This window comes from Acomys minous (genome assembly GCF_964271855.1).
Source record: "Acomys minous genome assembly, chromosome: 16".
Taxonomy (NCBI): Eukaryota; Metazoa; Chordata; class Mammalia; order Rodentia; family Muridae; genus Acomys; species Acomys minous.
In genome coordinates this window covers 3034729-3060217 of record NC_140498.1, presented here as the reverse complement: position 1 = coordinate 3060217, position 25489 = coordinate 3034729, and the positions used below count along the sequence as shown (strand labels likewise).

The following is a 25489-nucleotide window of genomic DNA, read 5'->3' as shown; positions in this document are numbered from 1 at the left end:
CGTTTCTTTTTGTTGTTGTTGTTGGGTTTTTTTGTTTTTAGAGACAGGGTTTCTCTGTGTAGCCTTGACTGTCCTGCACTCACTTTGTAGACCAAGCTGGCCTCGAACTCACAGCGATCCGCCTGCCTCTGCCTCCCAAGTGCTGGGACTAAAGGCGTGCACCACCAGGCCATTTTAAAATTTATTTATTTATTTAGTTTTGGCAGTTTCATACATGTATATACTTCATTCTGGCCACACACCCCCATTCTCTCTTAGCTCTCTTCCTACCCCCAGGAGCCCCCTCTCCCTCCCTACAGCCCCCTCTCATCACCGTCTCTGCTGCAGTTGTGTCCAGTGACCCAGTGAGTTTAACCAGGGCCGCCTGCATGAGCACACACACCTCACTAGTGGCTTCCCCCGACCCCAGCAGCCGTTAGCTGCCAACAGTCCTCTGGGTGCCTCTTCCCCATCCGTGAGTGAATGTGGACGGTCCAGTCTTGTGCAGCACTTCTCAGCCTTCCTCCTCATCCTCTGGCTGGCACGCTCTCGCCTCCTTCCTCTTCTGTGATGGTCCCTGAACCTTGTCAGGGATGATATGGATGTCTTGTTGATAACTGAGCACTCAATAGTCACTTTTTTTTTAGTTGTGTTGTTGTTGTTGGTTTTTTTTTTTTTGTTTTGTTTTGTGTTTTTTTTTTTGTTTTGTTTTGTTTTTGAGGCAGGGTTTCTCTGTGTAGCCTTGGCTGTCCTGGACTCACTTTGTAGACCAGGCTGGCCCCGAACTCACAGCGATCCACCTGCCTCTGCCTCCCGAGTGCTGTCAATAGTCACTCTCAGCACTTTGACCAGCCATGAGTCTGCATCACCATTTGCTGGAAAAACAAAAAACCAGAAAAACAAAGGAAACCTCTTCTTTGACAAGGCTAAGAGCAGCACCTGCCTGTGAGTATAGACACAAAGACTTAGGAGGTTTCTTGACAATACATCCACTTAGCAAAACAGAAGCAGTGTGTTCACCCCTAGGACCTGAGGCCTCTCCCTCCAGTGATGGGCCTTGAAGCCGGTCCACAGCACCAAATATAAGTGCCATCTTGTGGGGCAAGTCTTAGATCCTATTAGGACATGGTTGGCTATCCCATAATGGTCGTGCTACTACTGCCTCAGTGGGCACATCTGGCCTGGCAGGTTGGTATGGCAACATGCAAAGAAGGGTCTCCTTTCATAGCAGCAGAAGTTCTGGTCAAGCGGAGCTTGCGCGTGGCCCTGGCCCATCTTGCAGCTGCTGGCAGGTCTCACTGCTACCCGAGGTGCATGAGACCCCGAACCTGTTTCGCAGGTTCTGCTCACTACAGAGACTTACGGTGCCACTTTGCTTCCCAAGGTCACAACTCTGAGGTTGCATCCTGAAGAAATAACTTAGCTTTTAGCAAGAAAGAGGGAAGTTGCTGTTTTAATGGCCTGGTTTTTAAAATGATTGTCAAAACACAAATGACAGGCCACTAGAATCCCGGCTCAGTCACTAACGATGAGTCTGTCTGTCTGGGCCAGTCGTAGCCCATGGCCAGATGTCTTACGGAGCAGTGCCACCCAAATTTGCGGACTTCTACTTGGCTTTTCGTCGGATTCCACAAGCAGGGGCAGCTGGGAATGCTGCGGTCAGTCCGCAGCACGCATGCGGCCTTGGGTCTGACGCTCAGCACCACAGGCATGGTGCGCTCGCCTCCAGTCCCAATGCTTGGAAAGAGGAAGCAGGAGAGGTAAATTTGAGACTAGACTGGGATACATAAGACCCTATATTAACACCTAGTCCCCACCTGGGGGGGAGGGGCATGGGGGGGCGGCGGGGGCTGCGAGGGGGGGCCGAATTATGTCAGCACCATTTAGCATCACCTTTTCAGATACGGAGAGGTAGCTCGGTGGCTACGAGCACTTCCTGTTCTTCCAGATACCTACTTCCCAATAACCAAGCAGCGAGTCTTTGAATCACGCACTTTCTCTTTTTTTCCTGCTTTTACAAATCAGCCTCACTTCCTTACTCTCTGCAGCACTGTGAGCTTAGCAGCTGTAACTGAGGCTGGCCCAAGCACAGCCTTGGCCCAGTGAGATTCACCACAACGCTCTCTGGTCACTTTACCAAGAGATTATATATGTAGTTGGTTTCCTTTTGCTCTGCATTCGATCCACACCAGGAAAACCAGCTACTGGGACGTGAGCCATCATTTCCCAAGCTGCACCTGTCACCTTCGCCTCGCGCTGCGGATCCTGGTGCAGACGCAGTTTCATACTATAGGTAATGTCTCAGGTGGCTTTGTGTAGTACTTTGATAAACACTAAGCCCAAAAGCAACTTGGAGAGGAAAGGGCCCTTTTCGACTTACAGCTGTGGTTTGTCCTGAAGGGCAGACAGCCCAGGACCTGGAGGCAGGAACTGAGGCAGAGGCCATGAAGAAACTCTGAGCACTGGCTTACTCTCATGGCTTACTCAGTCTGCTTTTATTGCTGTTGTTTTCAAGACAGGGTCTCTCTGTGTAGCCTTGGCTGTCCTGGACTCACTTTGTAGACCAGGCTGGCCTCGAACTCACAGTAATCTGCCTGCCTCTGCCTCCCGAGTACTGGGATTAAAGGCGTTGGCCGCCACACCTGGCTTTCAGCTTGCTTTTTATTTTTTTATTATTATACCGCCCAGGACCACTTGCCCAGGGATGGGCGCCACCCACAGTGAGCTGGGCCCCTGCCCATATCAATGTTAAAGCTTGACAGACTTGCCCACAGGCCCCGTCTGATGCTTTGACCCAGCTGAGGGTCTTCTTCCTAGATGGTTCTCGCTTGTGTGAGGTTGGTAAAATCTGCTAGACCAGGAGAGAGGGCAGTGGCTTACCAGCTGGCTCACCTGTCAGCTCCCCAGACCACGTGTTCGGTTTACATGACTTGTCTCACTCTAGAACGAATCACTGAAAGTCCACTTCCTTCAGGCTCCCATTTTGTCCCTTGCTCACCAGTTGGCGGTGATGTTTTAAAGGCTGTAGGCCAGTTTTAGGAGGTAGGACCCAGCTGACAGATGTAGGTCACTGAAGGTGGGGTGTTTTTTTGGGGGGAGGGTTATTGAGATAGGATCTCTCTACGTAGCCCTGGCTGCCCTGGAACTCACTCTGTAAACCAGGCTGGCCTTGAACTCATAGAGATCTGCCCATGTGCCTCTGCCTCCCTAGTGCTGGGGTTAAAGTCCTGCACCACCATGCCTGGCAAGGGTGGGCTTTTGAAACAAACAAACAAACAACAACTCCTCAAAAACTTATTTAGGTTTTATAAGGTGTGGAATTCTCCATCACATAGCCAGCCTGTTTCTCTTGACCTCTGCCTTACAGCTGAGGAGATGAACTGTCCCCCTTGGCCCTATGAACCTTCCCAGTCTGACTAGGAAGTGGGAGACCTGGTCCTGCATTCCATCGGCTTGCTGTACCGTCGTTTATACAAGGGCCACTCTCTGGCCACACTGGTACTCAGTGATGAAGAGGATGGAGCTAAAGCCAGTTCAGAGCCAGGTCCCCCTGTAGCTGACGGCTCATCAGCTGTCTGGGGACGCTGTGGCTCCGGTTGTCCGTTACCTCAGCCAGAGAGGAGGTCGGTTTTCCTCCTGTGGTGAAGTGCGGTCCTGGCTCCCCAGCTGTCTTCACACTGTGCTGTGAGGCCTCAGGGAGGTGAGTCTGAATTCTTCTTGCTCTCTGGAACTCTGTGAGAAATAAATAATTTTAACAACCACAGAGCTGGGCTGGAGAGCTGGCCCAGTGGTTAAGAGCACTGGCTGTTCCTCCAGAGGACCAGGGCTCTATTCCTAGCAGCCACATGGTGGCTCACAGCCATCTGCAACTCCAGTTCCATGAAATCTGACACCGTGTTCTGGTCTCCCCGGGCACCAAGCACATGCGTGGTGCATAGTTATACATACACACAGGCAAAGAACACATACATAATATTTTTAAAATGTTAAGTACAGAACTGTGGCCTGGTGTGTGTCGGGGGCAGAGCACTGCCTAGCATGGGAGGTGCCCTAGGTGCTGTCCTAGACCCCACAACAAACACAAATACAGTCGGTTGATCGCTAAGGCCACTTCCTAATACTGCTTCTGGCCATGGGGAAGGGCTTTCCAGAAAGGCTCTGCCTTGTAGTTCCTTAGTGTTGTCCCACCTCCCAAAGACCATCTTTGTAGACCATCTCTCTGTCTCGCAAAATTAAAAAAAAAAAATAGATGTATGTCTTTAAGAACCACAGAAAAACAACTTCTCCCTTTCTTTTGTTTCTACGTCCTTCCCGTAAAGGTGCCACTTCCCCTAACCGAGGGTTCCACTTCCTCCTTTCTTTGGAGGAGGCACCGCCCACTCTCTCCTGTGCCTGCTTTACTTGGCAATGACTGACCAGAAACTCAGATCAGTACCTGGAATTCCTCCCCCTCCCTGCACAGTGCATGGCATTTGGTCCACCACGTGATTTACACATAAGTGGCCTGCCCACTTGTGAGCGGCTCGGTGAACATGTTCTGTCGCTCTGTGCAGGTAGGCACACACCTCACAGTGTGTGTCCTTTTTTTGCCAAGGGGGAAGTGCAAGGGGCTGGTTGGTTTCTCTAAAATCCCCCATCACGCTATGCTGTCCAGCTTTGGCATTGGGGATCCTTGATAGTCTGTCAGATAGGGGGACAATGACCTTCCGTTGCTTTTATCTTACACTTCTCTTTGAGTTTGTATTTCACTTCTGTTCACGTGTTCAAAAGCTCTTTAATATTTATGCCCACTCCTCCACCACCATCACCATCACCACCACCACCACCATCACCACCACCACCACCATCACCACCACCACCACCACCACCACCATCATCACCACCATCACCACCACCACCATCACCATCACCACCATCATCACCACCACCACCATCACCATCACCACCATCACCACCACCACCACCATCACCACCACCACCACCACCACCACCACCATCACCACCACCACCACCACCACCATCACCACCACCACCATCACCACCATCACCATCACCACCACCACCATCACCACCATCACCACCACCACCATCACCACCACCACCACCACCATCACCACCACCACCACCACCACCACCACCATCACCACCATCACCACCACCACCATCACCACCACCACCACCACCACCACCACCACCACCATCACCACCATCACCACCACCACCATCATCACCACCATCATCACCATCATCACCACCACCATCACCACCATCATCACCACCACCATCACCACCATCACCATCACCACCACCACCACCATCACCACCATCACCACCACCACCATCACCACCATCATCATCATCACCACCATCATCATCATCACCACCGTCACCATCACCACCACCGTCACCATCACCACCATCACCACCATCATCACCATCACCACCATCACCATCACCACTACCATCATCACCACCACCACCACCATCACCACCACCACCATCATCACCACCATCACCATCATCACCATCACCACCATCATCATCATCACCACCATCACCATCATCACCATCATCACCACCATCATCACCATCACCACCATCATCGCCAGGGTCTCTCTATGTAGACCAAGCTGGCCTCAAACTCACAGAGATCCTGCCTCTGAATTCTGGTTTGCTTTGGTTTGTTTTTTTTCCGGACAGAGTTTCTCTGTGTAGTCTTAGCTGTCCTGGAACTCACTTTGTAGTGAGACAACTCAGACATCCGCCTGCCTCTGCCTCCTCCCGAATGCTGGGATTAAAGGTGTGCTCCACCACCGCCCTGCCAGACTCAAGAGCTTATTTTTAATGTAGTGGATTTAGTCTTTTCACTTATAGTTTCTGGATTTCTTTTCTTTTCTTTTTTTTTAGGCTACAAACAGGCCTTTGTAAAAATCTGTGTGACCACTAGAGGGGGAATGATGTTTAAGAGAGAGAAACATCTCCCGACCGCGCCCCGTCCGGAGTGTCAGACTTCTCTGCCGGCACCTCTGTCTGTGACTGGACACAAGGGCCTCTGCCGCGCAGACTGCACACACCGGGTCCTGATGGACCTTCCCGTGCTCCGTGAGTCCCCGCTCATAACAGGTGACTGCGCTAAGTGTGGCAGGGTCCTGTGGGGTTCCCCTGTCTGTACTTGGCCTGGGCCCTCAGTGGTGAGCTCTCGACACTTGGAGCCTCTTCCTTTCCCCCAAACGCCCCCCCACCCCCACCCCCACACCAACCCCCCAACGAGTGCCTTTTCTCAGTGCAGATTCAGGGACTTTGAAGTCAAACTCATCCCCAGGCAGCTATCGACCGCCTGTCATGTCTGCCACTTAAGCCACAGTTAGCCGGCTTCCTGCACTTGACCTGTAATTGAATTTCCTTGGAAGCTCGGTGACAAGATTGATTCTACCTAATTGAGTCAAAGATGGACTCTGGGTGTCACTCAATACTGTCCTTGTTTGCTTGGGGCTCTCTGGGCCGAGGCCCCCAGACTTTCACAGTGTTTATTTCAGTAAAGGCCTTTTACTTTAAAGGATGCTACAGATGTCTTGGGAGCAAAGCAGGGATAGTGGGGCAGGCCTTAGCGAGCAGAAAGTAGGAAATGCTTATTTTAAAATTTGCTTTTCGTTCTTGTTCAAGTGAAATTCTAAGGGGGGGGGGAACAAAATAAAACAAAACAAAACAAATAAACAGAACAGAAAAAAGTACAGCCCTGTTCAAAAGCAAGTTTAGAAATGAGTATTATGTGGGCTGGCTTCTAGGAAGTCAGCGAATTAAACTTGTTCTCGTCAGTCAGTGTTCCCGACATGATTCAGTAATAAAAAGACACGCAAGGGAGAGGTGGGCGCTGCTGATGGTTAGCTGTTAAGTTCCAGGCAGACAGCAGTGAGGTGCTCTGGTGTGTGACTAAGGCGGCCACAGACGCAACAGCGAACTACATATTCCAAAAAGCTCGAAGGAAGGAGAGCAGGTGTTTTGAGCAGCAGCGGTGACAATGCAGATTGAGAGCCCTTCCCCCGGGTTATTTGACTAAAGGTTAAAAATTATCAGAAAAAAAATCTGCTACTTGGGAGGCAGATGCAGGAGGATTGATGTGAGTTCGAAGCCAGCCTGGTCTATAAAACGAGTCTAGGACAGCCAGGACTACACAGAAAAACCCTGTCTCAGAAAATCAAAAAAGCTGGGTGAGGTGGCGCATGCCTTTAATCCCAGCCCTCAGGAGGCAGAGGCAGGCAGATCACTGTGAGTTCGAGGCCAACCTGGTCTCGGAAAAAAAAACCTACTGGAAAAAAAAAATCCTTAACCATGTAGCAAATCTTTGTTTTGTCACAAGCACCCTTCATACATTTTTTTTTCTTTTTCTTTCAAAAGATGGCATCTCTCTGGTCGGGTAAGTGGTAGACTTGAGTGACAGCCATCAGACCTTTCCCAGCGCCCAGGCTGAAGCAAGGTTGCCAAGGACAAAACCATGCACCTGCCTCAGGACCCACAGCGAGGAGCCACTGCTGCTGTCTCCACCGTTCTGTGGAGTCCCCAGATACTGTGAGCAATATCGTCGCTGCTGCTGAAAGACCTGAGCTCATGTCCCCAGAGGCGATGGGAGATGTCAACCGAGCTATTTATCCGGCTGTTGTCAGAGCAATCGCTGGCAGTTTTAAAAACCCTTGTAGCTACCTGAAGGAGATCTAAATCTGACCAGTGATGCTGGGAGGAAACTCCAGTTGCAGATGGCCCAAAGAAACTTCCTTGAGGTTGAGGGGGCCGCTAACGCAGCTGTCTTGGTACCACCCTAATACTGGAGGCTTTGGGAGCCTCTACCTAGGTCGTGAGAACTCCAGAGGACCCACAGAGGACCAGAGCCACTGCATCCGCAGATGCTGCAGCCTACAGGAGCTTCAGCTTTCATGGTGACGTCCTTAGCCCAGGGAGGAAGAAGGCCCCATGACAGCTAGTACAAAAAGATGCTGCTCTGACCGGCTGGGAGCCCTCCCTCCTGTCAGCTGCCTGATTTGATCTAGCCATCTTTGGTCTTTTATCACAGGTAGAATAGGCCAAACTAGTTGCGTGAAGGACAGGTGATTTCGACAGCTGCTAGTCCCAGGCAAGCCAGCAGCCCCCAGAGGGGGACAGAAGGGTCCAGCGAACAGTCGTAAGCAGAGGCTTTGGAGGACAGAAAGCTACGGAGGAATGCTGGGAGTGCAGCAGCGGGGAGCGATGCCGAGGAGGAGCGGCTTCGGAAGATGAAAGACTGTGAAGATGGAGATGAGAGAGAGGCGCTGAGGGCCTGTGGTAAACCCTCGCCCTGGACACTTTCATGGGTCCTGACAGCTGCCAAGAACTTACCCAGAGCTGTCACACCAGCGGCCAAGGGCCAGGCGACCCCAACAAAGCTCGGGGTACAACACTGCCGCAGGGTGCCGGGCCTCCGACACCTGAAGGCCAGAGCTGTAAAATCCTGAGCAGAGAGCTCCTTACACCCGCTCTTTAGAGCTGCTGGCAGAACAGGTCCGCAGCTTGAGTGAAAGAAATCGTCTCTAAAGACGGTGACGGTCTCAGATGGGAAAGACACTTGGGGCACCTAGAACACCAAGTGTGAGAGGCACTTCTGTTCTTTACTCATGAACCAGTTCTCCAGCTGGGTGTCCTCTGATTCAGTCTGGGTTTTTTTTTCTTCTTTTTGGTTTTTTGAGACAGGGTTCCTCTGTGTAGCCCTGGCTGTTCTGGACTCGCTTTGTAGACCCTGCTGGCCTCAAACTCACAGAGATCCACCTACCTCTGCCTCCCAGGGGCTGGCTGGGATCAAAGGCATGTGTCACCGTGCCTGGCTCAGTCTGGTTTGGTCCACAGATAGCACCAGACCCCACAGGCTGAGGGCTCAGTCCTGCAGACTGAGGACACAGCCGACCCGAGGCTTCAGACTCACTGCCTGTATGTCCCCAGGGAGACACACTTACAGAGACCCACTCGCCACAGAATCCTGAGCAACGAGGATCGCATTTTGTTTAAGCCGTAGTATTTTGGGCAGTTTGTGCTAGCGCAATGCCTAAGCCCTGCCACCTGGTCACCAGCTGTCAGGAGTATGATTAGCTAGAGACCCTGTGCCCGAATGACAATGGTTTAATGTCATATGCCGGGACCTGGGCGTTTGTTCCATCACCTACATTTAAAACCACTCAATACACCTCCCGGGCAGCCAGTTACCTGGTTTAGGACACCGTAAAAGAAAAACAGAGGCTGGGCATGATGTCGCATGCCTGGAACTCTAACGCTGGACATGGTCACACAGGCAGCCTGGATTTCCTGAGGAGATCCTGCTAAAGAAAGAAGTGGGGGAGGAGGCAAGGAGGGAGGAAGAGACAAAAAAAGGAAACGAAGAGATAAAAGAACAGTAGAAAATGGGACTAGCCTGACGCCATGCCAGCCAGAAAACACATTGCTGCCTTTCTTAAACAGGGCTTTAAGGCCGTGTGCATGTGACCCCATCGTCTCTACAGTTACTACCTGAGGTAACTGGTGTTTAGAGACAGTTGGAAACAAAAACAGTTCTAAGTAAGTTCAAGTGCTATGCTATAGGTTAATAAGACACATATGGGCAGCTGGGCGTGGTGGCGCACGCCTGTAAGCCCAGCACTCTGAGGCAGAGGCAGGCGGATCGCTGTGAGTTCGAGGCCAGCCTGGTCTACAAAGTGAGTCCAGGACAGCCAAGGCTACACAGAGAAACTCTGTCTCGAAAATGAAAAATAAAGAAAGAAAGAAACAAAGAAAGGAAAGGAAAGGAAGGAAGAAGGAAGGAAGGAAGGAAGGAAGGAAGTAAGTGTATGGGCAACAGGGGAAGCAGGGGTGGTAACCCAACTAGACACCACATGCCTGCAAAGGAAGCCCCATCACCAAGAACATCTGCCTCTTCTTGTTGGCTAATGGGATCCACAGACCCCCAAGAATTACAAACTATTGCCAATACTCTCATTTATCTGCCAAACATGACAGTAAGACCCTATTAATCCAATACAGTGTATAAAATATTTTATTTTAAAGTATGGGATGGAGAGAGAGATGGCTCAGCGGTTAAGAGCACCTGCTGCCCTTACAGAGGACCTGTGTTCAGTTCCCAGCGCCTACATGGCGACTCACAGCTACGTGTAACTTCAGTTCCAGGAGATCTGATGCCCTCCTCAGCCCTCCATAGACACTAGGAACACGTGTGGTACACACATGTGTGCTGGCAAGCACTCATACATTAAAAAAAAAAAAAGGATGTATCGCACTTAGCAGTAAAATCATGGTGCACAGGAGAGGGGTGACATGAGAGAGGCTCTTTGGCGAGGACGGCCAAGCCATGGGCCCTGTGGTGAGGACGGCCTCAGGCCATGGGCCCTGTGGTGAGGACGGCCTCAGGCCATGGGCCCTGTGGTGAGGACAGACCCAGGCCATGGGCTCTGTGGTGAGGACGGCCTCAGGCCATGGGCCCTGTGGTGAGGACAGCCTCAGGCCATGGGCCCTGTGGTGAGGATGCCAAGGCCATGGGCTCTGTGGTGAGTACAGAGCCAGGCCATGGGCCCTGTGGTGAGGATGCCGAGGCCATTGTGCTGCACCTTGGTTCTTTCCCCGCATCCACTATCTCTAGTTTGTGAGACAATTTTTACTTCATTTGCAAATCACGACGGCTTGCGGTTTTCCTTTTCTTTGGTTATATCTTTTCTTTCTCCTCCAGAAGCTCTGTTAGGATTTTTAGACCCAAGTTAAATAGGGGTGATTGTCCTCATCTTGCTCCTGTTTTAAAGAGGAATAATTCATGTTTCCCCATTAAGTGTAATTGTGACTTTTGGCTTTAAATAGTCTTTTTGTCATGTTAAAGAGACAACCTCTTATTGCTTCTAGGGAGCATTTCAATGACGAGTCCCCTTTGGGTATTTATGGAAATAACCATATGTATTTTTACAATATTTTCCAGGAGTATTGCTAGTTATGCTAACACTTGAGCTTTTAGTAGCAAAAGAAAAAGAAAAAGAAATGGTAAAAAAAAAAGTATGTTCCTTTTAAAGTTATATTTTAAAAAGGTGAGATAGAATACAGAGGTATAAAGGGTTAAAGGGGAAGAGTCATGGAACAAGATAGGTTAAACAGGCAGGCTGAGGGGGGTGGGGTAATCAACCTTACAGGCCTTTTGAAAGCTGTATAGAAACCTGCTACTCTGTGAGTTCGAGGCCAGCCTGGTCTACAAAGCGAGTCCAGGACAACCAAGGCTACACAGAGAAACCTTGTCTCAAAAAACAAACAAACAAACAAACAAAAACAAAAACAAAGAAACCTGCTACTATTGAAACATCCTAAAACATATAAATACACACATATAAAAGATTTTAAATAGAGCTGCCCTACACAGAGCAACAGGGCCCCTTCTAGACTTCCTAGCCTAACAAAAAGCCCAGAGCCAAGAATAGGCTGCTGCTTTGGAGCTGTGGGCTAGTGAGGACCCAAGAACTACAAGCCATTGCCAGTTCTTTTGGTTACTTAATAACAAGACCCTATTTTACTGAAGACACCATGTACTTGAGCCATAAAACTCGGAGAAGCCAAGCTGCTGCCCATCTGGGAATGTTGCTCTGTAGTTAGCTTTCGTAACACTAGATGATTGTACACACTGCAGGAGGAGAAAGGTATTCACCAGGCCTACCCAGCTAGCAGACAACATACTTGAAAAATAAACATAACCCACCGGGAGGTGGTGGCGCACGCCTTTAATCCCAGCACTCGGGAGGCAGAGACAGGTGGATCGCTGTGAGTTCGAGGCCAGCCTGGTCTACAAAGCAAGTCCAGGACAGCCAAGGCTACACAGAGAAACCCTGTCTCGAAAAACCAAATACCACCAGGCATCGTGGCACATGCCTCTAATGCCAGGACTCGGGAGGCAAAACCCAAAAATAAATGTAGTATTAAGCTGGCTCCTAGTAATTTGCCGTGATCCCCATGGGTTAGTGCATCTCTCACCTCTCAACAGAGAGGCCGCTCCATGCAGCATCAGGAGATGAACACGGAGACCCACAACTTGTCAAGATGCATCGAGGAAGAGACTCTAGAAGTCTCGGCCTGAAGTTGGACGTCTCTATCACACACCTCCTCCCAAAGCTTTGCTGGGACGAGGTGGCTGATGGGAATAAAGAAACGTGCTTTCTTCCTCACAGCGGAGCAGCGGCACATTTGCACTCGCAGTGAGTGTGACAGCGTGCACATGATCTGCACAAGCTCAAACCAAAGCCCGGCACAGAGCAGGAGGGAGCTGGGCACAAATCCCACCCTAGTTAAGGAGCTATCGGGAACTGATGCCTGCCAACAGGGGGAGTCAGTTTTCTTTAAGGCTGACGTACATTCCAGGGAAGGTCACACATCCGAGAGTATGTGGGCAACACCAGCTGTACTTGATGGGGTGGGGGTGTGGAGGGGGGGGAGAGAGGGAGAGGGGGAGGGGAAGTTGGGTGGGCAGGTAGGGAAGAAGCAAGGTAGATGGGGAGCAGAGTGGCAGAGGGGTGAACATGACCAAATACACGGTGTGGAATTCTCAAAGGACTAATGAAAAGGGAGGGAAAAAAGTTACATTGTATTATGGTTTTATATAAGCTCTTTTATATAAATCCCTTTTGACTTTTTTTTTTTTTTTAGACAGGGCTGTACATAGTTCTGGTTAACCAGAATTTATTCTGTACATAGCTGGGGGGGGGGGGGTTGGGGGACTGGGCTCCACGTCTGTCGGTCAGTCCAGGTACTGCTTGCCCCCGCACAAGAACGGACAGACGTGGAGATCAAAAGTCCCAAGGTCTGGTTTCTTGCTTAGGGCAGATTAGAGTGCTGGGGTGGGGGTGGGGGGGAGCGGTGTGAGGCTCGTGGCCTGGGCGCTAATCCAGATTCCCAGCCTCTCCGGAGGAGGTGGAAAGTGAGTTTCCATAACCGGGTGTTTCAGTTAGCTCTTTTTAGAATGAGACTGCAAGTCTCAAAATTGACAGTGGAGACTCAGGAGGTCCACAAGTGTCACAGTCACAGTGCCAAGCACAGCAGCAAAAGCAGGCGGATGTCCAAAACCCGCTGACAGGCAGGGTGACCCCCAGTGAATCACCGCCAGGCCAGCACTGAGCTACTGGCAGCGCTTGAGCAGGCCCCAGCCAGCGGCTGCAAAGGCAGTCCCGCCATGGCTGCCTGACCACCAGACGGTCAGCGGCGGATGACCCTCCAATAAATGGAGTCTCAGACGGTCATGGTAGAGGCATGGCAAGCAGGAGAGCATAAGCCCGGGCACAAGCATGAGAATGAGCACTCGAGACCCTCCCCACTTCCCCCTCCCCCCTCTCCCCGCTACCCCCCTCCCCCACCAGGCAGCCAGCAGTGAGGAGGGTTTCTGCGCGTGAACGTGTCTGAATTGCTAGGGCTAAGGTTGCCAGGATCTTTCATCTACATAAAGTGGCACAGAGCCTCCGTTCAGCAACACGGGGCCCTATCACAAGGAGGAGGAAACGGTAGTTAACTGTAACAATGACTTCTAGGGCTATGTGACGTCCCTTACAAAACCTGGGCTCCCAGATTAGGTGGGAGTCTGTCCTCATAGACTGACTTGAACCAACTCTCCAGAGAAGCCAGACTTCAGCCTTACCCGGCAGAGTCCCACAGTCCTGCTGCCTCTGCCTCCCAAGCGCTGGGTTTACAGCTTGTACTCCACGACCAGCTATGTTTCTTTTAAAATACTAGTCGGGGGGCTGGAGAGGTGGCTCAGAGGTTAAGAGCACTGTCGGCTCTTCCAGAGGTCCTGAGTTCAATTCCCAGCAACCACATGGTGGCTTACGACCATCTACGTGAGATCTGGTTTCCTCTTCTGGTGTACAGGTGTACATGCAGGCAGAACACTGTATATGTAATAAATAAATAAATCTTTAAAAAAAAAATAAAATACTAGTCTTGTTAAATGTGATTGACAACTGATATATACTTCATGGTAGGTTTTTTGTTTTTTTTTTTAGTTTTTCGAGCCAGGGTCTCTCTGTGTTAGTTTGGCTGTCCTGGACTCGCTTTGTAGACCAGGCTGGCCTCAAACTCACAGAGATCCGCCTGCCGTTGCCTCCTGAGTGCTAGGATTAAAGGCGCGCGTCACTAGCTAAAAACATACTTTAAAAAAATAATAATTTATTCAGATTACATCTCGAATGTTATCCCCTCATTTGTATCTTCCCACGTAAGAACATATTTTAAAAATCTGTACTTCATCAAGTTGAAAAATCTAAAAGAAATGGATAATTTTCTTGATACATACTACTTAAGAAATTAAGTCAAGACCAGATAAGCCATTTATTTTGGTTTTTGTTGTTGTTGTTGTTGTTGTTTGAGACAGAGTTTCTTTGTGTAGCCTTGGCTGCCCTGGACTCACTATACAGACCAGGCTGGCCTCAAACTCACAGAGATCCGCCTGCCTCTGCCTCCTGAGTGCTGGGATTAAAGGTGTGCGCCACCATGCCCGGCCCCCTAGATAAGCCATTTAAAGAGACCTGAAGCACCTAGTGAAATAGAAGCAGTCATTAGACGTCTCCCAAAGAAAGCCCAGGTCCACATAGTTTTAGTGCAAAATTCTATCAGACCTTCAAAGAAGAATTAATACCAATACTCCTCAAATTATTCAAAAAATAAAAACAGAAGACACTGCCTGATTCATTTTATGAAGCCACACTTATGCTGATGTATTGCCAGACTTTTTTGGATCTGCCAAAATTTAGAATAATGATACAGAGACTTACTGTTATTTATAAAGTGTTGCCAGTCTCCGGGGTGGGAAAGGACAAAGCTCAGGAGTGAGCACAAAACAAGATCTCTGTCACAAGATCTCCTGTCCAGCAGGGGCAGCAGGAAAAGGAGATTTTCTACACAGTAATATTAGTGCCCTTTTAGCTGGGCTGCCAGCACCTTGGGGAGGTCAGTGCTCCAGGAGACCAAGCCAGGGGGCAACGGAGGCCTGACCGGACTCAGATGAAGAATCCAGCAGCTGGCTCCCTCATGGGCACCGTGAGGGGCAGCGACAGGAACAGCTGGAAGCTGGCTCCCCCAGATGGGCACCGTGAGGGGCAGCGACAGGAACAGCTGGAAGCTGGCTCCCCCAGATGGGCACCATGAGGGGCAGAGACAGGAACAGCTGGAAGCTGGCTCCCCCAGATGGGCACTGTGAGGGGCAGAGACAGGAACAGCTGGAAGCTGGCTCCCCCATGGGCACCGTGAGGGGCAGTGACAGGAACAGCTGGAAGCTGGCTCCCCCATAGGCACTGTGAGGGGCAGTGACAGGAACAGCTGGAAGCTGGCTCCCCCATGGGCACCGTGAGGAGTGGAGATAAACAGAAGAGGCTCCTGGTGGCCCGGGAGCTCTAGGGGTGGGCTTTGAGGTTCTTCTGTGACTGCCTGAGTGGCAGGCAAGTCCAGGGGGTCCAGCAATGAATTCTTTCCCTAGTGTTGTAACTCAGAATAAACAGCCAGTCTCAGACGTCCTAAAGTGAAGTGATTGGTGCTCCCTGTTTTATGGCATGTGAAACAGGGACTTATAAACCTTGGGCAGTGGGGAGGAGCTTTGAGGGCAAATGTATCTCATTGGCTGGGACTTAGGATGCTCTATTTGCATGGAGGCAAGGAACAGGTGACAAGCTCATGTGACTGAGCACCTGTAGCCACCTGGGGGTTGTGTCACATGCTCCTGAGTCAGGCTCTGAAACAAGGGGAGAGCTTTGCCCCAAATCTTCCACTCTCGGGATGAGATTTTAAGTCTCAAATTTGAAGTTACCAGGGTTTGAACACGCTCCGCCTTGCTAGTCCCGTGCCAATTCCTCTCGAGGCACGGTCCACGAGACCCACAATCCGATTCGTTTGTGTGTATGTGTGGTGGATGTGCACACGCCATACTGCACGGTGAGGCCGGGACAACTTATGGGGGTCAGCTCTTTTCTTCCAACATGCGGTCCCTGGAATTGAACTCATGTTGTTAAGTACTTTTATCCACTGAGCCGTCTCCCCAGACCCCTTAAAATAACATAGCATTTATGTTATTCATAAACAAGTTGAACAAGAGTATTTAATAGTAAACTAGGGTGTAGTTCAGTAATAGTCCTCTGTCTCTGTCTCTCTGTCTCTCTTTCTCTCTCTGCCCAGGTGAAACAGGAGGAGCAACTGAGTCCGGGACTTTGAGGCCAGCCTGTTTGCAAACGACAGTGACAACAGTAGAGCGCTCACAGTGTTGATTGCTGGAACCCCCCATCTCATTTTGTCAGGTTGTAGCTGACTGTGGGTACCCCCCAAAAGATAGAAAGCTGAACTGCGCATAGATGGATTTGCTGTACTTGGAAATGGTTTTGAGGGTACCAAGTTAAGATGACGTCATAATGGGTTAAGGTGGATCCTAAAGCCAATAAATATAGTGTCCTTATGAAAAAGGCCAAGGAGAGCACAGGGGTATAGGGAGAGTGTTGTGACAACGAAACTGACTGTGTGCCAAGGAACTTCAGGGGTTGTTGGCAGTCACTGCCGGAAGCCGAGACGACAGAGGAGATCCTCCCTACAGCCTTCAGAGAGCGCGGTCTGGCCCCACCTTGACTTCAGACCTTCGGCCTCCAGAATAGCAAGAGAATAGACGCCCGTCACTTAAAGCCAGCTGGCTTGTGGTCACTCATTAAAGCAGTCTCGGGAAAGTAACGGTATTGCTCGGGAACACGCCGAGCACACAGATGTGCACACGGCTTGCTTTCACGTGTGCGGCCGCGTTTATCTCTACACGTTGTGACGCATCCAGCCAGGGCTGTAGCAGAACTGGCTCGTTTTCCTTTCCCCGTGACTGGTCACTGGCTCTGCCAAGACGCAAACTCGGCTCCCTTTCTTCACAACGCAGCCGCTGTTTGGTCACTCTCCGGGGTGGGCTGAGTAGGGACGGGCCCCATAGACTCATGCGTTTGAAGGTTTGGCCCACAGGGCACTATTAGGAGGGGTGGCCTTGTTGGAGGAAGTGTGTCACTGTGGGGTGGGCTTTGAGGTCTCCTAAGCTCAAGCTATGCCCAGTGTAGGGCGGTTTCTCCTGCTGCTGCCTGCAGATCGAGATGTGGCGCTCTCAGCTCCTCCTCCAGCACCACGCCTGCCTGCACGCTGCGTGCTTCCCGCCATGATGATGATAGACTAAGCCTCTCAAACTGCGAGCCAGCCCCGGTTAAATGGTTTCCTTTATAAGAGCTGCAGGGGTCGTGTTGTCTCTTCCCAGCAACAAAACCACGGCCAAAAGGTAGCAGTTTCCACCATATTCCCTTTCACACGGCCACTCTGTCTCACTGTGGCCTGTCTGACTCCTTGTCGTTCCACGCTGATGGACACACTCCTCACCTCCAACAGCCCGAGCCGGCTGTGGCCCCTGCGTGGGTTCCTTCTCAGCAGGCTCCCCCTCCGGTGACACGCGCCGGACTGGACCGCCCCGCGCTGAGTGCAGCGTTACGTAAGCAGCACGTGTTGCCGGGTTTCTCCCGCCACCTGCACCTCCCTCAGCACCGTGCTTATGAACTTCACCCAGAAAGCCGCCTGCGACTGCTGTTTACCCATGTGAACGGCTCTGCTTCCTGATGGTACACTGCCACGGTGGAAGGTCTGCGGGTTTTTGTTGTTGTTTTGGTTTGGGTTTTTCTTCTTCTTCTTCTTCTTCTTCTTCTTCTTCTTCTTCTTCTTCTTCTTCTTCTTCTTCTTCTTCTTCTTCTTCTTCTTCTTCTTCTTCTTTCTTTCTGTGACATCCATGGACTTGTCTCCTGGTGCAGAGTGGTTTTTCTAGGCCACGTCCCTGGGGATGGCTTTGCTGCTGCATCATCGGGTGTGCATCATCACATCAGGCGCTGCCAAAATGTTTCCCAAAACGGCCCGCATGGCCCCTCCTGGTTCTCTCACCCGCAGAGCAGCTGCTGCCGTCGTCGTTGCACGCATGTCCTCAGTGACAATACATTCAGACCTTTAAAATGTTGCCAAAGGGGGCGGGGGCACGCAATAGCTAACTCTGGGTTTATTTGCAGCGTCTTCGGCTCAGTGAGGATGAGCATCCCTCCCAGCATTGCCTGGATCCTTGGGTTCGCTTTTTTTCTTTCCCCCAAGAAATGCCTGCGGCTATCTCTTTTAACTTTTTGTTTTTATTTAATTATTTTGTGTATGTATTTTTGTCTGCGTGGATGTCTGTGTACTACCTGCTTGCCCGCTTCCTGCAGAGGCCAGAAGGCGGCGCCGGATCCCTGGAACTGAAGTTATAGATAGTCGTGAACCACCATGTTGGTGCTGCATTTTGAACCCTTGTCTTCTGGGAAAGCAGCCAGTGCTCTTGACTGTTAAGCCATCGCTCTAGCCCCTAATTTAAAATTCTTTTGCTAAGCTAAGCTGTTTACATTGACATTTTAAAAATTGAACAATTTGCTATAAATCTTAACACGCTATTTAACATAGCACTAACACTTGAAGTATATGTATCAACTTGGTGTCACTTAGTAAAAATCCATCGTATATTTTAAGTATATCATTTGATATTTATTTAAACTATGTCATGAAGATGGTGGCTTAATCTGTAGATATTGGTTTTGTCTTTTCCCATCCTTGGGCTTCTAGTATTACACCCCAGTGCTAACAGAGGCAATAAAAAAAGAACAGCCTTACTCCAAAAGGATGCTTTACTACTTTTCACAAGATGTGTCTGTTTGCTTGCTGTGGGGTGTGTGTGTGTGTGTGTGTGTGTGTGTGTGTGTATTCAGTGCAGGCCTGATTCCCCAGGAGGCCAGTAGAGGGCATCGGCTTCCTCGGAACAGGACTTACTGACATTGGGAACCACCCTGCAGATGCTGGGAACTGAACTCAGGTTCTCTGCAAGATCAGCAAGCGCTCCTAAGTGCTGAGAGCCTCTCCAGCCCCTAAAGAGGATGCTGTAAAGAAAACGTTTCTAACATTCTCTATTAAGAATAGTGTTTGTAGCCAGGCGGTGGTGTTGCACGCCTTTAATCCCAGCACTTGGGAGGCAGAGGCAGGCGGGTCTCTGTGAATTTGAGGCCAGCCTGGTCTACAAAGGGAGTACAGGACAGCCAGGGCCACACAGAGAAACCCTGTCTTGAAAAACCAAAGGGGAAAAAAAATAGTGTTTGTAGAGCTGGGGAGAGGGCACAATGGATAAAGTACTTGCCTGACACCTAAGAACAGGAGTTTGGATTCCCAGAACCCATAATGTTTTTTGTCTTTATGGTCATAGGTGGTCACTGACATGAACACATGATATTATGCCCAGCTGTATGTACATTTGTTTTATGTATATTTGTGTGATTGTGCATGAGTGTATGTATGTGCATCATGTGCGTGCAGGGGTTGTAGGGTGTTAGAAGATGGCATCAGATCTCTTAGAGTTATTGTAGTGATATAAACGTGTTTTTGTTTTGATCCCAACTGTGGGATGGGGAACAGCCTTGTGAGAGACCAGGTGATATTTATCCACTAGAAGATGAACCACCTCATGTGGGGACTTGTTTTTTGCCAGCTGAAAACACATCTTAGTACACACTCTGAGAGGAGAGATATATGTGAGCCCAAAACAGGAGGCGGGGCTTTTGGGGTCTTGTGTGGAGAGCCACAGATAGCAGCGCCCCCTGCTGCTTCCGCGGTGCAATGTGCCCCTTATGCGCATGCGCAATGTGCCTTTGCGCAAGCCCCTTATGCGCATGCCTAAAGGCATATCGTGAGGTGGCGTGATCCGAACGCACCAACCAAGAGCCACAACGTGCAGTTTCTGATAGGACCAGGCACACTATAAAGGTTCTGTGGGAGCTTTTCCCGGGGTCACTCCAGTAGTCAAGGTTCCTGAGTAAACTGCTGCAAGAAGAGTTCCTGGTGTTGGTGTCTTTCCTGCTGGTCGGGGGCGGCATCGACAGTCTTGGTGTTGTTTGGCTGTCCAGCGCTCCACTTCCAGACGCTCCTAGCTCCTAGAGAGACCGCACTGCTTCAGGGCTCCAGGTTCCGGCTGCTGTTCCAGGTTCCAGCAGCAACTTTGGTTGAATTGCTGGTCAGCTGAAATCCTGCCGACTACGCCAGGGGAGTCGCTCCCAGGAACTGAGTCCAGAAAGGTCTACTTCTCCTGTTCCCATTAACCTCTTTTCTCCCTTATCTAGGGTAGGTGGGTTGGAAGGGAGGCATAAGCATTAAAGAAATAATGCTCAAATAAAGTAGGTTTGGAAAAGGCTGAAGCCAACAGGTGGCGCCCAACGTGCTTTGGGCATAATGGGAAACTTAAGTTTTAATGCTGTGGAGGAAGATACAGGATTAAAGATAGAGACGTGCAGTTCCAGGGGGTCAGCAAAATCGCAGCTGCAGTAGCAAAGTTCTTTCCTCCTCTATACCCAGAGGGAATTCTCTGTTTTTTTCTTTGTCTCTTTACTGTATTACTTTTTTTTTTTTTTTTACAAAGATTGGAAGAAAAACCGATAAGTTAGGAAAACCAGAAGGGTCAGTAAATTCTATCATTCTGGAAAGGACTACAGAGTTGGCTGTGCAACTAGCGAGTTTGTGGGTAGAGGCTGAAGCATTTGGAAAGCAAAAGGCAGCGTTGGTAAAGGGAAAACACCTGGCCACTGATTGCCAGTGTCTCCCACAACTGCTGCCCCGTCCTGCTCTGTGTGCTAGGTGGTCAGTGCACCAGGATGCAGACGAGGGGGCTCCAGGGGAGGGCAGAGAAAAACAGGAAGCTCAAGAGGCTGTAAACTGAAAGCAGACAGGCCGAAAGGGCTTTGGAGACAAGTGCTGCAATAGAGGAATTCTCTAGGGCTACACAGACACCACCTGCAAATGATGGTGCCGAGGCTTATGATGAGATGGCATGGCGTCCAGTAGATATGCTAGATTTAACGCATTTTGAAGAGGCTATTGTAAGGTTTGGAAGGCATTCATCTTCTGTTAAACAAACGTTAAGTGACTGGGCTACGCAGCATAGACTTTCCCCCTAGGCCTGGAAGGGATCGGTGTCAGCTGTGTTAGAAGCTGCTCAGCAGTTACAGTGGCTATCGTGGTAGAGAAACGAAGCCACAAGAACAGAACAAAATATAACAAGAGGGATAAATGTTGGTAAAGATCAATTGCTTGGTAAAGGGCGTTATGCGGACTTAAGAGAACAAGCCAGGCCTGGAGACGTAGTAATTGAATAGTTTTGTGTTGCGGCCTTAAGAGTTGGGACATGGTTGAAGAGCCTGGTAAAACAACCACTTTATTTACTAAGGTATTTCAAGGCCCTGGAGAAACTGTCACAGAATTCTTACAGAGACTGGGTTCAGCTCTCTAGGTAGAGCCATAAAAGACCCGAGAGCACACAGGCATTGACACTGACCACGGGGTGTGAGAATGCAAATACTGAGTGTAAGAGGGCAACTAGAGCATTAAAATCATGAGGAACCCATTAGGTGAACGGGTAAGAGAGACAGTTAATATTAGCTCTCAGAGGCATCAAAACAGTATCATAGGACAAGCGAAAGCTAGAGGTCTCAGATAGCAAACGCCCGGTGCTTTAATTGTGGTAAATTGGGTCATTTACAAAACAAATAAACAAAACAAAACCTAAAACAAAATACTGTAAGGTTAAAGGTTCCAGACCTCAAAATAACAGGTGCACTCACTTTGGAGTAAATGGTACTCGGCAGAAGATTACAAGGAGCTTCCGGCTGTGATGGTGATGATGTGCCAAGACTTTAGGGCATTGTAGGCACTGTGGGAGGGGAACACTGGCCTAGGGATTGTCAGTCCAAGAGAGATGTGCGAGGTAATCTCTTACCTTCAGGACATGAAAGGAGGAGCCTGTTAGCTCAAGGCCCCACAGCAAACAATGCGGGCCATCTCTCTTTGGTCAGCCAGGAGATAACAAACTTGCAGGAACATGAAGACCAGGTATGATTTAGTGCATGCTACTGGAGGCAGCGCAGCTTTGGATCTGGCCTCAGATACATCTCTTACACAGTCCCCACAGGTTGAATGCTACAAAATAACCCTTGATGTTTAGTCCTTTACCTTCTGGGACACAGTAGAAATAACCCTGGGAAGAAGTGGATTACCTTCTCAAGGCTTTACTGTGCATCCCGGCATTATAGATGGGGGTTGTAAGGAAGAAATTAAAATCCTGGCACATGTAAAGAAGGAGATGCAGATTAATGTAGGGGATAGAATTGCTCAGCTGTTACTGTTTCCTTACCACAAGGGCAAAGCCGCTCCAGTAGAAAGAACAGGTGCATTTGGGAGTACTGGAAGACATGTGTTCTGGCAAACAATGGTTAATGATCAGAGACCTAAATTAATGGTACAAATGAACCGCGTTGAAAGAGAAGGTTTGGTGGACACAGAAGCAGATGTCTCGATCCTTTCGCAAAAGCGTTGGGATCCAGATTGGCCACTTCAGAAGGTTAATAAACAATTTGTAGGAATTGGCAAATCATCTCAAATAAGACAAAGTGTATGGTAGATTAAGTGTGTGGGACCAGAAGGGCAAACAGGGAAGCTGAGACCCTATGCGGCTGACATACCCATAAATTTATAGGGAAGGGATTTTTTTTATAACAATGGGGTGTTCAAATTAATATTCCTGCCATCACAGAGACAGTGATGAAACTAGGGGTGAAATGGTAGATGCTTCTGGGGAAGGTACTGATATGTGTAATCAAGAGCAGTCACAAGCTGTGCCCACTGCCCAAACACAGACCTTCACAGGTATTGAGTTTCCAAATTTATAAAAAGGGCCACTGCTGACATACCAATGGCCTTGCCCCTAAAATGGGTATCAAATAGACCTGTGTGGCAAGAGCTGTGGGCCACAACAAATGAAAAATTACAGGCACTCCAAAAACTGGTATAAGACCAGCTAGAGGCTCACCATATAGAAGAGTCTGCCAGCCCATGGAATTCCCCTGTGTTGTTTAAAAAAAAAAAAAAACAGGAAAATGAGGAATGGTAATGGATTTAAGAGCAGTGAGTAGAGTAATTCAGCCAATAGGTCCTTTACAGCCTGGAATTCCTTTACCTTCTTTGCTACTTAGGTCATGGCCTATAATAGTAATTGACTTAAAAGATTGTTGTTGTTGCTTTCACAGTACTTGTGCATGAGCAGGATAGGGAAAGGTGTGCTTTCTCAGCACCTACTCTGAACAGTAGTGGTCCAATGAAGAGATACCATTGTACGTTACTTCCACAGGGAATGTTGAATAGTCCAACTTTATGTCATACGTTGTGCAACAACCGTTAGAAATAATTTGTAGGCAATTTCCTCAATCTATCACTTACCATTATTTCATGGATGATATTTTGTTGGCAGGTTCTGATGCAGATACTTCAGAGAAAATGTTTAAGGAAACACAAAGAATTCTGCCATGCTGGATTTACTTCAGAAAAAATAATATAAATAGATTCAATTACCTATTTGGGCTATGTAGGCTCAATTTTCTTAACCAATATATTTTATTAACAACTTAGTGACCAAGCATACGTCACTTTTTTTTTAAAGATTTATTTATTTATTATGAATACAGTGCTCTGCCCGCATGTACACCTGCAGGTCAGAAGAGGGCACCAGATCTCATTATAGAAGGTTTTGAGCCACCATGTGGTTGCTGGGAATTGAACTCAGGACCTTTGGAAGAACAGCCAGTGCTCTTACCCTCTGAGCCATCTCTCCAGCCCCCAAGCATACGTCACTTACAACCTGACTCACCAAAACAATAGGAAATGAGGACTAATGGACACAGTAACAAAACCTTAAGGATATCAGTTCCGAGGAACGATTCTCCAGGTGTGAGCCGTAGGATTTCTTCTGCTGGAACCTGGGGTAACCAGAACCCAGAACCTCAGCCGGAGCCCGAAGCCTTCCTCGAGCGGATCTTTCTAGGAGCATCTTAAAGTGCAGCAACGAACAGCCAAATCTATCCCAAGTCTCCAAAAAAAGCCCCGCCTCCAGTTCTGAGCTCATTTATATATCTCCTCCCAGAGTCTGTTCATGGGATCTTTTCGGCCGGCAACAATTAAGCTCCTGCATGAGGTGGTCGGTCTTCTAGTGGATTAATCTCAACTGTTCTCTCACAATACTGTTCCAATCCCACACTTGGGATCCTAAAAAACAGGTTTATCTCTCCTTCGGGGCTATAAAATAACTCAGCAACAAATTTGACACAAAAGGTACAGATCTGCAGAGACCAGTTGCAAACTTTGTTTGGGGGGTGGGGGAGGTGGGGGAGGGTTTATTTGGATTACAGTTCCACACTAGTCCATCAACACAGTTGCAAACTCTTAATGATTTTCAAAATTTGATGGGAGATATTAACTTCCTGAGGCCTACAATTGTATTAGCTACTTATGTAGGAGAGATAAACATGTTTTTGTGTTGATCCCAAGTGTGGGATGGGGAGCAGACTTCTGAGAGAGCAGGATGTTTTTCCACTTAGAAGTCGAACCACTTTGTCGGGGAGCTTGGATGTTGCCAGCCAAAAACATCGTAGTAGAGACTCTTTGTTATTTTGTCTTTTTTTTTTTCCCCTCAGAGCTGAGGACTGAACCCAGGGCCTGAGCTAAATCCCCAATAAGAGTTTGTGTGTGTGTGTATACATATACATATTATATATGTGTATATACACACATATGCCCAAAACAAGAGGCGAGAGCAAGGACTTGGGATTCTTTTGGCTGTTCATGCTACACTTTGAGAGACGCTCCTAGAGAGAGCTGCTCCAGGGAAGCTTCAAGGCTTTGGGCTCCAGAGGCTCCGGCCTCAGCTGCTGTTCCAGGTGCCAGCAGCCACCCTGGTTGAGAGAATCGTTCCTCAGAACGGATCTCCTTAAGGTTTCATTATTGTGACCTTTAACCTCCTTTTCCTATTGTTTGGGTTAGTCAGGTTGGAAGGGAGGTAGGGCCCTTTAATAAGTTCATAATAAAGTATAATTGTTAAGAAAATTTAGCCTACATACTTATGAGGTAAGTAACTTGTTTCAAACATTACAAGGGGAGTCATAGTTAATTCATAGTCCAAGGCGTCTTAACAGCAGAAGCAGACAAAGAGTTAATTCTGTTAGAACAAAAGACTACAAGATGCATATGGCTATGCTTATGTATCTACAGGGAGTGAAAAAAATGTCATAACTGACAAAGCTCGTAAAGATTAGCTCTGACCAGGGAAGACCTCCTACTGCCCGAAACATGACTGTTTGTGTAGCAAGTGCACCCTAGGGCTGCCTGGTCCTCATGACACGCCATTCTTTTATACAGCATGGATATGACAGCTCAGACATATAAAGTTGATGCCTTACACCTGCTCAAAAATAGGGCAGATGTTTATCTTTGGATAATTTGTGCATCTTGCATATTCCATACATACATAGAAATGTACCTACACTAATACTTTTAAACGTTTGCTGTTTGCTTATTTTCAGAGGAAAAAAAAAAAAACAGACAATAAGACAAAGCA

General features: G+C 48.9%; 1 protein-coding gene across 1 annotated transcript in view; it reads right to left on the bottom strand.

The window, feature by feature from the left end:
• GUCY2D (guanylate cyclase 2D, retinal) overlaps nucleotides 1-12409 on the bottom strand; it is a 46136-nt gene extending 33727 nt beyond the window's left edge. The window contains exons 1-2 of the mRNA XM_084763331.1: nucleotides 11992-12409; nucleotides 3587-3711 (exon numbers count right to left, since the gene is read on the bottom strand). The gene's annotated coding sequence lies outside the window, so the exon portion shown is untranslated. The remainder of the gene's footprint in view (nucleotides 1-3586; nucleotides 3712-11991) is intronic.
• Between the last annotated feature and the right edge of the window lie 13080 nt (nucleotides 12410-25489).